Source organism: Lepidochelys kempii, chromosome 26, assembly GCF_965140285.1.
Source record: "Lepidochelys kempii isolate rLepKem1 chromosome 26, rLepKem1.hap1, whole genome shotgun sequence".
NCBI classification, from domain to species: Eukaryota; Metazoa; Chordata; order Testudines; family Cheloniidae; genus Lepidochelys; species Lepidochelys kempii.
In genome coordinates, this window is record NC_136405.1 from 7,311,077 (window position 1) to 7,325,708 (window position 14,632).

At 42.5% G+C, this 14,632-nt stretch overlaps 1 long non-coding RNA gene across 1 annotated transcript in view; it reads right to left on the minus strand.

The window, feature by feature from the left end:
- LOC144929901 (uncharacterized) overlaps positions 1-14,632 on the minus strand; it is a 52,399-nt gene that overhangs the window by 12,554 nt on the left and 25,213 nt on the right. The gene's annotated exons all lie outside the window — the stretch shown is intronic.

Sequence of the window (14,632 nt, forward strand, 5' to 3'; positions counted from 1 at the left end):
AATACCTTTTAAAATATGCCCCCAATAGCTTAGGGCTGATGGGAAAATCAAGAAACCAGGAATATTTTTGAAAATTGCTCAGATATTTGGTTACCTTCCTTTGTTCATTGTTTATTTTTTGTTTTGTTTTGTTTTTTCATTTTCATTCAAATCTGGCTTTTCAGGCACCGGTTTGCATCACAACCCGAAATGCAATATACCATGGTAAAGATACGTCTAGTCCAGGTGTGCCCCAGCTGTGAGAGTCAAATCTGTATCTGAAGCTCGCAAAGCCTGGGGGTGGGTGGGGTGTTCATGTTTGGAGTGTCACTTTGCAGCAATAGTGTAGTCAGCAATATGCCACCATTGCTAAGACCAGGCCAGTGTACTCGTACCAGGTGACAAGCTCCGTTAATTGATCTATTAGCTTGAGAGTCATGGAGGACAACACAGACAGTGTCCAGCAGCTGGAAAAAAGAATCCTTTTCACACTCATTGTAACCCAAGTCCTGTCCCCCAACCCCTCCGAAAAGAAAAAGAAACAAATGAGAAATTGTGGGCTAGATCTTTTGCTATGATGGAGAACTGTTCAGCATAGCAGGGGGACAAGGAGTGTCAAGGAACCAATGACAGCTTCCTGCTTCCCTCTTTGTCTTGGCCTTGGCATAGCTTAGAGCAGCCTGAGGGCAGCTCTAACCTATACTAGCTGCCACCCGTCCCAGAGGGACCATCCACCACCTGACAATGCCCATCTCATCTTCAGCACACCTCAGCTTTAATGTTGCATCGACCTTACGTTGGTCCCCCCCCACAGGAATGTATTTCACCTCCTGAAGCCAAGATCTCTCATTTTCACCCATCATTACAATAACTGCAACGATTTATCCCTAATCTAAATTAATTTCTAGCCCCTTAGGAAAACTAATCCAAAGTTGAAGGGTCTGAGCCTTCAGCCCCATGAGCAGTCCTTACATCAATCACTAGGCCTTCTTGCCTGACTAAGGACAACTTCCATGAGTAAGAGTTTGTAGGATGAGACCCCATGTTCAAAAATCCTGAGATGCAATGCAATGTAGGAGAACGCCTTTTGTCTACAACAGTATCATAAAGTTCCCCACCAATTATTTTTTTAAATCCAAGCCCCACACTTATGGAGGTGCCATTGGCAAATTTAGCAGATTGAAATACTCCCTTTAAAAAGTGCATTACCATCCAAGGGCAATCGTCTGCAATATCACTGGTAAATGTTCCTGGAAAGTTGCCAGCCGTGAAATTTGTGAGGACAATAAACAGATGAGTGCACATCCAACGAATGCAAAGCAAGCCGAGTAATAAGTATTTGTGCAGTCTAGCTGGAGGTATTTCATGTTGTGGGCATGCAGCTCTTTCTACCTAAGTACGGCTACCGTAGAAATATTATGCTATAGATATATATATTCTGCAGCTACCAGAGCAGAAAGAATGGTAATATTGCAGAGGTACTGCAAACTAATAACTCTAAAGAACCGTAGCGTTACTGTTCTCCTGCAAATTATGCTTATTGTCTAACAATTACATTGTGGGTCATCATTGGGCATTGATCCGGGATCTCCAGCGCTAAAAGTACAATCACTTGCGCTAAAGGACAAGCTCCTCCCTCTGAATCTTGTAGCAACCTAATATCCTTTGTGGACTAGCCTGAGATGCAGTTGTCTAATATACACCAAGTTAGTGATAGTAGCACTAGGATTCAGACTACATACTGAGGAGGAAGAGAGTGTTCATAGAATAGCAGGGCTGGAAGGGACCTCAGGAGGTCATCTAGTCCAACCCCCTGCTCAAAGCAGGACAAATCCCCAATTTTTGCTCCAGATCCCTGACTGGCCCCCTCAAGGATTGAACTCACAACCCTGGGTTTAGCAGGCCAATGCTCAAACCACTGAGCTATCCCTCCCACAAAGGATAAAAGCTGGGGGACAACTTGCCCAAGAAAGGACTTCAGAATTTGAACATAGGAATTACCACACTAGTTCAGACCAGTGGGTCCATCTAGCCCAGCGATTTGTCTCCAACTATGGCCAGCACCAGCTACTTCTCAGGAAGTTACAAAAAACCCTGCAGAAGGCAGCTTGGGGATAACCTTCCCCCAGGGAAAGTTTCTTCCCGGCCCACATTAACCAGAGGTTGACTTAAGCCCTGAGGCATGAGAATTTTTATCCCTTCCCCAAGCTCATGTTTTGTTTTTAATATTTACTCTTATAACTCTGAATATTCTTGTTATTTGGACCTATGTATCAAATTATTGGTTTGCTACTGAGCATGATTGCAACAATGACGTAGCTGGGCAGATAGACTGGTAAACGGGAGGTACCATGTGAAAAAACGATGGCTCAGCTTTTCCAACCCCCTATAAGCTTCTACAGAGTGGTTTTTTTTCCCCATAGAGAATAAAATGGATCAAAATGACTGCACTGGAACTACAGGCTCCGCTTCAGATACTAATTATTCTTTTTTTTTCTTTTCTATTTTTGCCTTGTGCCTTTACGAACATGCTTTTTTGTGTGAGACATAAATGATATCCATTAATGATAATAATGCTTCAATCCCATTATCGCTTAGACACATCCATTATCACCCAGAACAGCCTCTCTACCTTCTCCCTGCTTTCTTTTCTCACAGCCTTTCCGTTTCTCGACAGAAGGTTATAAATTGTACTTTAAGGGCTCTTTACAGGCAGCAGGGAATAAAGGAACCATCGTGAAACTGAGAATGTATTTAAAAATAATAGAAGCATATATTGTTGGATCTTTTGCCTTTACTTTAAAGGTTTTTATGCCCATCTTTTTCTTCCCTAGAAGAGAAATATTTGTATTAAAAAATACATGTTTGTGAAATGCTCTTTATCTTGACGATGTTAAGAGCTTGTTTTTTGTAACTACAGCAGCTTACCTGCACTAGTCCACATTCAGATGAGCATAAAATACATGTGTGTGCTTGAGAGCAATGCACTGTGTGTGTACACCACCTGCACTCCCTGCCTTTACATTAAGGGGTTACCACTTTGTCTGGATTTTAAAGGGCAGAACTGGGCAGCATGGGCACCCGCACAAAAAAAGCCTAGAAAGCTATACATTCAGTCTGGACGGTGCATTGTTTAAATATTTTAAAAGCTGTTTTTATTTGTTTAATTCATAAAGGAGCATCTGCATTTTTTGATGAAGATGCTGCAGTCGTCAGTCCTGCTGACTCTCTGCAGCCTGACTGAAGAGCATTTTAGGGCTATTGCTACAAAGGCAAAAATGGGGCATGAAATTCACAGTTAGGCTCTGATGGCGATCCACTGGGGTTCGCAACAGTGAAAGCTGTAATGTAGACAGGGGTCAGGGGTCTTTGCTGCTGTTTAGCCCCTGCATTTACCCCTGCTCTGAGCCATGGTAAAAACCCTCTGCATTGTCTACATGGCAGCCTACACCCATGGAACTGCACCCATAGTGAATCACAGGTCTCATTCTTGCCGGAGTAGACAAGGGCCGATGTTTTCAAAAGTGAATAGCAATCTTGGGTGCCCAACATCAGACACTTTAAATGGGCCTGATTTTCAGAGGGCAAGTGGCTTGGTGCCTTGAGAAAAATCAAGCCCCTGTAAGATGTCGCACGTTGGGGACCCAAAATCTCTCGCCACTGGCCAAAGCCTATGGGCAGGGTTATAATTAAGGATAAGATTATGTCACGGAGGTCATGGAAGTCACGGATTCCATGATTTTCAGGGACCTCCATGATATTTTCTGCTTCAGGCCAGGGGCAGCAGGACCCCAAGAACTTTCAGCCACCTCGGCCGAGGCAGGGGGTCTGCAGCGCCAAGCCGCTGGGACGGGGGCCCGTGGAGCTGTCAGCCCCAATGACGGCAGGTGCTGGACCACCTCCTCCTGCCGCAGGGCTTGGGCTCTCATTCTCTTCCCCCCACCCACTCAGGCTTCAGTCATTCCCCCGCCCCGTCTGCCTTCTCCCCATTATTTTTAGTAAAAGTCACAGACAGGTCACAGGCTTCCGTGAATTTTTGTTCATTGCCCACTACCTGTCTGTGACTTTTACTAAAAAAAGACCGTGACAAACTCTTAAACTTAGTTATAATTAGAGTGACCAGATAGCAAGAGTGAAAAATCAGGACAGGGAGTGGGGGGTAATAGGCGCCTATATAAAACAAAGCCCCGAATATCGGGACTGTCCCTATAAAATTGGGACACCTGGTCACCCTAGTTATAATATATGTTGTCTTGCTGGTCTGTTATTATATGCCAGCCTCTCCACAAGAGACACATTTCTGTTTCAAGTAATCATCGGAGGTTCTGGCTTTAGCTGGAACAATCCTCTTGCCAAAGTATTTTAATACAGCCTTCAAACTGATCAGTTTAAGTGTCCAATTACATCTAAATTGCCCAGTCTGAACGAAATGTACACACCATCCCTGGATTTTTCTTCTGAGGAGCACAATTACCTGTATTGAATGGAAATAAAAGGAAACAACTCTGCAAGGGAAGAGTACTGTGAAAACAGAACAATCTCAAGACAGTCTAATGAGGCTGAAATGAACAGAAATAAGACTTTGCTTCAATGGAATAAATGGCGATAGCACTGGCTGGAGCATGGAGAGAAGAGATGCAATGTGGGCTACAGGTCTGAGCATTGGACAAGGATCTAGGAATGCTGATGTTCTCTCTGGCCCAGTCAAGTCATTTATCCTCTATAGACTTCAGAAGGCTTTTGCTCAAGAGCCCCCCATTTCTCTATTAGTAAAACGCAGAGGATAGTACTGACCCGTTTCAGAGGTGGGATTTTCAAAATCACCTAAGTGTCTTAGGAGCACAGATCCTATTCAAATATTTTATAGTAAACAATAAGATCTTAAACCAAATTTAAAATGCTGCCTTTAAAAAAAAAAGGCCACCAGGTTTTGTAGTCCTGATGTGAGGAAAACAAGAGTCTGAAAAAGAGCCCATTGTTTCTCTGTAGGAAAAACAAAATGCCTCTTGATGTCCAACTCCCTGAAACTGAATGGTGATATATGTAGTACCTGAGCCTGCAAGAACTTATTACCAAGCCTAGAGCTTACTACTGAGTGAAATACATCCTCTACAGACACCTCTGTGCCATTTAAACCCTGGTTTGAGGACTAAGACACAGAACTTCCAAGGTATTTGATTTGAGTGAGAGTTAGGAACCTAAATACCTTGGAGGATCCTGGTTTAAGCTCCCAAACCTGCAAGTTGATCCATGTAAATAGACCCCTGGACCCACACTGAGCTCTGTTGAAGGGTCTGCCTGCAGGCCTTCTGTAGCCTGTAGGATGGTTTGGATTAAGAAATAAGTAAAAGTTAGGCTAATTTAGGCCCTTCACTTAAGTGTAGATGAGTACGGGAAATTGAAGTTGCTAGTGTGAGAAAAGTCGAAGTTAAGTTGGAGACAGATTGTTATTGGAAAGTAAGAGCTAGGAAGGACATAACCCCGGCTTGTATTGTCATTATGTAACTGGTTTAAGAGCAAAGTTTATAACTGAGTATTTTTGAGAATTGTGTGTGTTCTATGAAAATGCTATCTGTCGTGACAGTATGAGAAGGACGTTGGTGTAGATGTTTATTTAAATAATGTGTAAAGAGCCCATAAGAAGATGGTGGGAATATAATTATGGTAAGGAACAGTTTAATGTTAATTAGTATTATAAGGCTTATAAAAGGAGTAATTTTGCTAAATTGTAGGAGAGCTCCAATTAACATTCAAAGGGTACCATTCAATTCCAGGATTATAAGGCTGTACTTCTCTGTTGTCAGTGGACTGATCACCCATTGACACACCATTTCATCTTTGAGTGAGAGTATAATTGTCATATTGTGTAAGCACTAATTACATGTCTGTTTGCTTAATTAATCATTTTTTCTTTTTAATAAAGTTTGGTTGTATCATCCAAAGTGTCACCAATGGGTCCTCTGCTAAATACATTTTCTCAGAGCATAACTTGTAATGAAAGAGGTGCCGGGGCTCAAGCAATTTGTATACATTCATAACTGATGCAGCAAGCCCAGAGGTGCTGGGCTATGAAGTGCCAAGCCCAGGAATGCCAGGGCTCAGCCCTGGCAAGCCCTGGCACAAATTAAGCACTGCATTTTCTGTAACTAGCCTAGAGGCTCAAACCTGACAATTAAGTTGGGTTTTATAGCACCCTTACCCTGAACAACTTAATATTAATTGGGAACATTTCAACATCATGGTTACATAAGGTTATACTACCTCAGGGTCTTAAGTGGTGCCAGCCCTCTTCCTGTGTTTTGACTATTGGTACCTGAAAAGCATGGAGTTGGGATAAGTGTTCAAACTAAAGGCTCCTGAGAACTCTGCAGCTCCATCAATAAAAAGGATGTGGATCCCTTCTGATCCAACAAGAATTGGGAAGTAGTCATGGGTGACCTTGTCTGGATTCAGATGGATAACTGTGAATATCCAGGAGATGACAGCTCATTGAAAGCAATGGAATTTTTTCCATTGCTTTCCATGGGGTCGGGATTTCATCCTTGCTGGCTGTGCAAGCTAGCTGATCCTCCTGAGTCTGCCAAACAGAACTAGAAATTTCCTATCTCTTCAGGGGAGTTTCCAGTATCTCTAGGTTAGCTTCAGCATCACGAGAGGATGGACTTGTGCCTCGGAACTCAAGACATCTGGGTTCAGTTCCTGAATCTGCCACAGACTGTTCGTATGATGGTGGGAAAGTAATTTATTCTCTCTGTGCTTGACTTCCCCATCTGTGGCTGATCTGTGCCTCGTCTGCAGCAGAAACAGGAACTGAACCCCCCATGTCTTGAATGCTCATCCACTGCCTTAGCCACAAGTCCATCCTCTCTCAGTGATAAAGCTAATTGATCAGATCATTTAAGAACTTTAACAAGGATTCCAGTCTAGAAATTTGTAAATGTTTGACTGATCCAGACGTTCTTGATTTTCCTCATCCCTCGTCTATATCACCGCCAAAATGACAAAGGAGCAGCATGAACAATGAGAATTGCCAGCTTCTTATTATCTCCATCAGATTGGAGTATTTCATATTCCATCTTCAGATTCAATGATCTATTGAAGCAATTATAATTGGACTTTTTGTTGCTTGTAATTAGAAATAAATTAAAATTCAAACAAATAAACTTGCTGATTTCCCCCACAAGTTTTTAAAAAGTCAGTAAAATGTCAGGAACACTTTTATATATAGCTCTAATTAAAGCTAACAATGAGGCAGAGAACATTAGAATCCAATAAACATATTGCACAAGAGTAAACAAATTATTTGTTTGAGTATCACGCAGTGAAATTATCAGCTCAGGAACCTTTAAGGCAATGATGTATTGCCCAGAATGCAGAATAACAAAAACAGCAATTTCTCTGGGCTGGCTTGCTGCTAGAAAATCTATACTTTAATAAGAGTGATGAGATGCTTCTTCATTCCTCAGCCTGAAGAGAACAGAGATGATGGCATAATTATGTTATCAAAATATGCAGCAGAGGGAAAGGCTCTTTTTTTGAGGAAGCTCGTAGCCAACAAATCCTCAGCAATCAAATTGTGTTTGGGTTTATTTTATCTCGAGACACACTGAAAACATTAAATATTACGTTAATTGACGTGTTCATCTTGTTGAATTACATAGCTGCTCTAAAATACAACAGCGTCTTCCATTGAAGCGGTGTTATCCCCTACCTCTGTGTGATGCACTCTAGGTATGCTACAGCAGAATCTGGTTCCTGACAGCCGTAAAGTTACAGCCCTAAACTAGGATTAACAGGGAAAAAAATGTTGCATTATCTCAGTTGAATAATTTGTATTAGCCAGTGATAGGGAAGAGATAAAGATAGGGCATTTTCCAGGGAAATTCATAGATTGTGATGTGTGCTATAAATCCAATAGTCATATTTTAAGATTGTCTTCTTCCGAGAGCATGCACATTTCTTAATTAAATGACTATTGTATACGCCTTTCTCGTAGACAGAGCCATTATCAGATTTTGTATCACTCAGGTAGTTTTGGTCTTCCTATAGACAATTCAATTTCTCACTAAAGGTCCAGAAGCAAGCAGAAGCAATCAAAGCCAAAACACAAGGCCATGTGCACTCGCCCATTGTTGTGTGCATGGAAGTCAGCACGAGTTCGGCATAAGACATGATGGCAGGATATGGCTCATAAAATTCTATTTGAACACACAGCACTAGCATTCTCTTCATGGATTGAATGCCACTGAATCACTGGAATGAACAATCACCGGGGAACGGATCCTTCAAACCCTCATTCACGTGACGTGAAATTCACCCCCTGTGCGTAGCACCAATGCACCGTTTGTAAGTGATGAATTTTACTTGTGAGCAGTTCTCATGCCTGAGTGCAACAACAATACGTTGCTCTGATACAGCACTTTTTATCAGTGGACTTCAAAGAGCTTTACAAAGAGGGTAGGCATTATCTCCATGTTCTACATTTGGGGAAATGGAGGCAGTGATAAACGAAATGGCTTGCCCAAGGTCACACAGCAGGCCAATGGCAGAACCTTACCTCTTCTGAGTCCCATTCGGCGTACCATCCTCTAGCCTACACTGCCTGCTAATAAGGTTATAATAATAGAGTAGGTCTGTTGAAATAAGAACTGCTTATGTGACTAAAGATTTGAAGATCAAGCCTGTGGCCAAAGACAAGACAATCAAGTTCAGTTGCACTGTGCTCCTCAGCAAACTTTCTTATAAATAATGCATGCAACACCTAAGGCATCTGCTCCTCAAGTAATTAAGTGTGACTAGTGTTGTATGCAAGAGTTAGGCTCATCATGAAAGGTGCTTTTTTATTACAGTTGTGGCTTCCGCTATCAAATCCATGACTTAGAGCCCTTCTCTTCTGATAAATCCACTTTAATTTTCTCCTGGAAATAAAAAAATAAGTGCCTTCACTTTTTTTTCTTTATTGAATATTGAAATGAATGTAGTCCCAGTCCCGCAAAGGTATTTAGGTGCTTAACGTCGATTGAAATCAATGGAAATTACAGAGCGAAATAACTTTCAGTACGGGTAGTCAATAGGCAGAACGCGGGCCAAATCTAGACCTCCAGAGGCTTTTGAACGGACCCCGAAATCTTTTTATTTACTTACTGTTATCAGTGTTGTTATTTTTCTGGAGTCTGGACCTTGGCCAAGAAATTTGGACCTTGACAAAAAATAATTGAGAAGCCCTTTCAGAAGCCGGGCCGTAGTGTCTGTGGAAAATGTTGGGATGACATCCCTGGAGAATGAAATCACTGAATCATTGTAAAAGATACATCAGCAGGGCAAATTTCGGCTACAACAGACCCCGCCAACGTGTCTCAGTTCTGCTCTGGATCAGTCACCTCTGACATGCTGAAGAGTGTTCGGTCTCCAGGGGCCACTCAGTCCTTGGCTGAGAGAGTTGATAAGTCATGATGAGGATGTTCATACCTCTGGGCAGATCAGAGTCTCATCCAGTTCTTCAACATGCTTTTAGAGTTACAATATTGTGCATGTGTACAGCTTTCTTTCGTGCACAGGTCTCAAAGAACTTTACACTGATGGGAAAGTATCATGGCCCCCATTTTACAATAGGGAATCAGACACAAAGAAGTGAAGTGACTTGACCAGGGTCCCACACCAAGTCAGTGTCAGGAATTCAATCCAGGTCTCTATCGCTCTAACCATTGGCTGTCACTATCTCTCATGACTGAAGGGTCGTAGGGACTAGGCTTTGGGACTGCTTGACAGGTTTCAATATTTATATGGAAGTATAAAGGAAATGAAAGAATAAGAATAAACCATGTTGTACCCAGACCTCTACTGACTAAGTGCAGAGGGCATGATGGACATAGTCACAATCCTTGTTCATTGCCACGAAGTGTAAGGAATGAGAAAAACTACTACTCAGTGATTCCAACCTCCCAAAGTGTACTGTGGGCCCATATAGCAGAGGAAAGATTACATACCACACCCTACCAAAAGGTGTCTGGAAACTGGAGCCACACCCTTGGTGCACTTGACTGCCCAAGCCACAATGCCTCCAAGAACTACCACGAGCTCTTTCAAGCCAAAAACTGGCCCAATGTGTTTTCAACAGTAGGCTAAATCTGCCCTCAGTAATTATCTATCTTGAATGTGCATCACTGCCCTCTACAGAATGGGCTCAGAACTGCTCAGCATTGTGTCATTAGCCCTATAGTACAAATAGTTACCAGCGATTCTCCATTAACTGAGGTAGTCAGTACCTAGGCTTTTGAAGTACAGCTTCGGAATTATTTTAAGTTTTAAATAGTGACCGAGTGAAGCAAGCTTCCCATCGTATACCTGTCCACAGATCTGTTACAGTGATGTGCCCTTTGGCTGAATAAATGTTGCCCATAAAGTTTAACAGATGTTAGCAACTCTACGACTCCCACCACTGGATATTGACAAGATTCAGGCAGATTCCTCACTTGCCCACACCTCTTGCTATGAGACATAATTATGTTCTGCAGTTAGTGAGTCAGGCCTTTTAGTGGATGTAGGACAGGAGTAGTCAATCATATGAGTGCCAAATTAGCAACGAGTAGGAGTGTACAGCAAATGGCTGGGATACATTGCAGTTGTAACAGGCAAAGAAGTACATATGATGAAAAACTAGTGATCAAGATTAAAGAAGAAAAAAAAAAAAGAAAAAGACCGACCCAAGAGGAAGTATTGTGAAGTAATAAAGGAAGACATGTTAGCATGTGGTGAGAGCAGATGACATTGAACAGAGCATGCTGGAGGGAGAGAACACAGAGCAGATGCTATTTGATGGGATTAACACCAGGAAGAAAGGATCAGGCCCAATGCTGAACAATCAGATGCATTGTGGGGGTATTACATCTCTTTCTGAAGTATGTCATTATCCACTGCTAGAGATAGGGTACGTCTGTTCTGAAGCATTACGGCAATTCCACTCTAACAACGCCTTTGGGGTTTCAATAAGGGAATTTTTCTATGAGCTTACCACCAAAATAGCACTTTTTCACTTTTCTTTCTTTTAGATAAAGGGGAAATATATAGCACTCCCAAATCTGATTTTGTATGGTTAATGCTGGCGTAACTCCCTTGACTTACCTGAGTTACTTCTCATTTATGTTGGTGAGAGATCAGAATCAGACCTGAATCAGAATTGGTTCCTAGTTCCTTGGGATTTTAATGGTCCTTTTACTAATCTCTTGACAAATCCCAAGGCTCTGACTTACACTGCCACTTAAGTCGATCTCACTTATGTCTTTCGGGGGTGTGAAAAAGACACCCCCATGAGCAATGCCAGTTACAGTGACCTAAGTGCTGTCCACACCTCTCGCAGAGGTGGAGTAATTATGCCTCAAGGCAAACGCCACTGACTTCACTGCTATGGACAAACTGCGCGAGGAGCTCAGGTTTTGGCCAATTCCCAGATGACTTATGTGATCAATACCATTCTCTGCAGACCAAAAGGAAAACTCGTCAATGATTTCAAGGAGGGTTGCACAGAGGAAAGGTCAAACAACATCAAGGTCCTTTACAAACTTTTCAGAGCTTTTCAAACTCTGAATAATGTAGAGGTTCAGGTTTGGCTTTATTAATACATATGGTATTTTTAGCTAGAGACAACTTCGTAAACATGCTCGGTCATTTCACCTCTCTGCACAATGCCTTCAATTAAATGAACCCAAGCCACTTTGCAAGATGTGATTTTAAAAGACTTAAAACAAAATAACTAAAAATACAACCTCAGCTTTTTTTTTTTTTAAGTGAAAAGTTTCAGCTGGATATAACCAGGGACTGAAGTCCCTTATTTAATCACAAAACAGACTGGAGGGGTGAGTGCAAACTTCCATCCCATTGTGCCTCAAACAGGTTCCAAAGAGAACATCTGTTTCGTGAAGATAGCTCGCTCTCCATATCCACTCAACCCATTCCTTAGCCTCTCTGTTGAGATTACCACGTGGCAGGTGTCGTGTTATAGGCAGACACCTAGAACTTGGACAGCATTAGGTTGTGATATCTTCTTGTCTGGAGTTAGATTGTGAATTCACTGACTCATTTCACAGCAGCTGACAAGTGACAAAAGTTTCAGTGACCCCTGATATTAAGTGCCTCAGTTTTGGAGTCCTCAGCTTCAGATACCTAGTAGAGTCCGGCAACTTTTTGTAGCAGTGATAACATGTGTAGGTGTCTTAGTCTTGGCTCCCAGACACTGAATCATTCTCTTCCCCTCCTCCCATGCCCAGAGCTGTGTGCTGCCCCGTCATTCTATTGTCCCCTTCCTCACATGTCACTCCATTCCCCTCCTCCCTGGCACCCTATCCAAGGGTTTCCCATTTTCCCCACACCCCCATCCCAGGGGCTCTCTACGAACCCCCACTCCATTCTTATTTCTTTTCTTTCTGTCTGGGAGTGAAGTTATTCCAGGCATCAGCTTGGGAGGGTGAACAGACCACAGAAATGCCATCAACTTGAGTGACAAGGTGGGTGAAGCAAAATCTGATTGGACCAACTTCTGTTGGTGAAAGAGAAGCTTTTAAGCTGCAGAGAACTCTTCTTCAGTTTGAGCGTAAGGCCTCACAAGTTTGGCCAATTGTAAATATTAGAGAATGAGCTGAAGTCAGGTAGGACATGATTATATTTTATGAGGCACATAGAGGGGACAGTTAGTTACAGAATAGTCACCTTTGTCTGCTGTTGAGTGGAGAGGACATAGCACTGAAATAGCTCCAGTTAGCAACGAGCAAATCATGTCTATCATGGGAGTCAGAATGTTACCCAAACACTGCATCTGCATTACGCTAAAAAATATTTTATTTCCTCAGATGTCACCTATTCAAGTATTAACCAAACCTAGCTCTGCTTAGCTTGCAAGATCTAAGATCATACTCAGAAGTTGCACAAAACTGTGCATGCCTCCTAAATATCAGCCTCACTTTCTCTCTCTCTCTCTCTCTCTCTCTCTCTCTCTCTCTCTCTCTCTCTCTCTCTCTCTCTGTCTTAGGGGTTTTGGCTGTCACAGATCATAGCAACCGATTGCTTTCCATGAGTGGAAACTTCCTGGGTCCAACATATTGGGCATTGGACTGAGTTCCATTGCCACCTTGGCCACTGACCGAATGGGCAAGTCACTTCCCCTTCCCTGCAACTCCGTTTCTCCATCTGTAAAGAGGAGACAATGATACTTTCCTTGTAAAGTGACAGGTTTCAGAGTGGTAGCCATGTTAGTCTTTATCAGCAAAAACAACGAGGAGTCGTTGTGGCACTTTAGAGACTAACAAATTTATTTGGGCATAAGCCCACGAATTATTATTCCCACATAAATTTGTTAGTCTCTAAGGTGCCACAAAGACTCCTCGTTGTTTTTCCTTGTAAACTGTTTTGTGATCTGCTATAGAATGCTGGAAACCTACTGACCGCTATTCCTACCTACATGCCTCCAGCTTTCACCCTGACCACACCACACAATCCATCGTCTACAGCCAAGCTCTGCGATTTGTTCCAACCTCTCAGACAGAGACAAACACCTACAAGATCTCTATCAAGCATTCTTACAACTACAATACCCACCTGTGGAAGTGAAGAAACAGATTGATAGAGCCAGAAGAGTTCCCAGAAGTCACCTACTACAGGACAGGCCCAACAAAGAAAATAACAGAACGCCACTAGTCGTCACCTTCAGCCCCCAACTAAAACCTCTCCAACGCATTATTAAGGATCTACAACCTATCCTGAAGGATGACCCAACTCTCTCACAAATCTTGGGAGACAGGCCAGTCCTTGCCTACAGACAGCCCCCCAACCTGAAGCAAATACTCATCAGCAACCACACACCACACAACAGAACCACTAACCCAGGAACCTATCCTTGCAACAAAGCCCGTTGCCAACTGTGCCCACATATCTATTCAGGGGACACCATCACAGGGCCTAATCACATCAGCCACGCTATCAGAGGCTCATTCACCTGCACATCCACCAATGTGATATATGCCATCATGTGCCGGCAATGCCCCTCTGCCATGTACATTGGCCAAACTGGACAGTCTCTACGTAAAAGAATAAATGGACACAAATCAGATGTCAAGAATTATAACATTCATAAACTAGTCGGAGAACACTTCAATCTCTCTGGTCACGCGATTACAGACATGAAAGTTGCGATATTACAACAAAAAAACTTCAAATCCAGACTCCAGCGAGAAACTGTTGAATTGGAATTCATTTGCAAATTGGATACAATTAACTTAGGCTTGAATAGAGACTGGGAGTGGCTAAGTCATTATGAAAGGTAATCTATTTCCCCGTGTTTTTTCCTACCCCCGCCCCCTCAGACGTTCTTGTTAAACCCTGGATTTGTGCTGGAAATGGCCCACCTTGATTATCATACACATTGTAAGGAGCGTGATCACTTTAGATAAGCTATTACCAGCAGGAGAGTGGGGTGGGGGGAGGTGTTTTTTCATGCTTTGTGTGTATAAAAAGATCTTCTACACTTTCCACAGTATGCATCCGATGAAGTGAGCTGTAGCTCACGAAAGCTTATGCTCAAATAAATTGGTTAGTCTCTAAGGTGCCACAAGTACTCCTTTTCTTTTTAAGTAATAATAAATCACAGGGTCACCCCACATGAAAC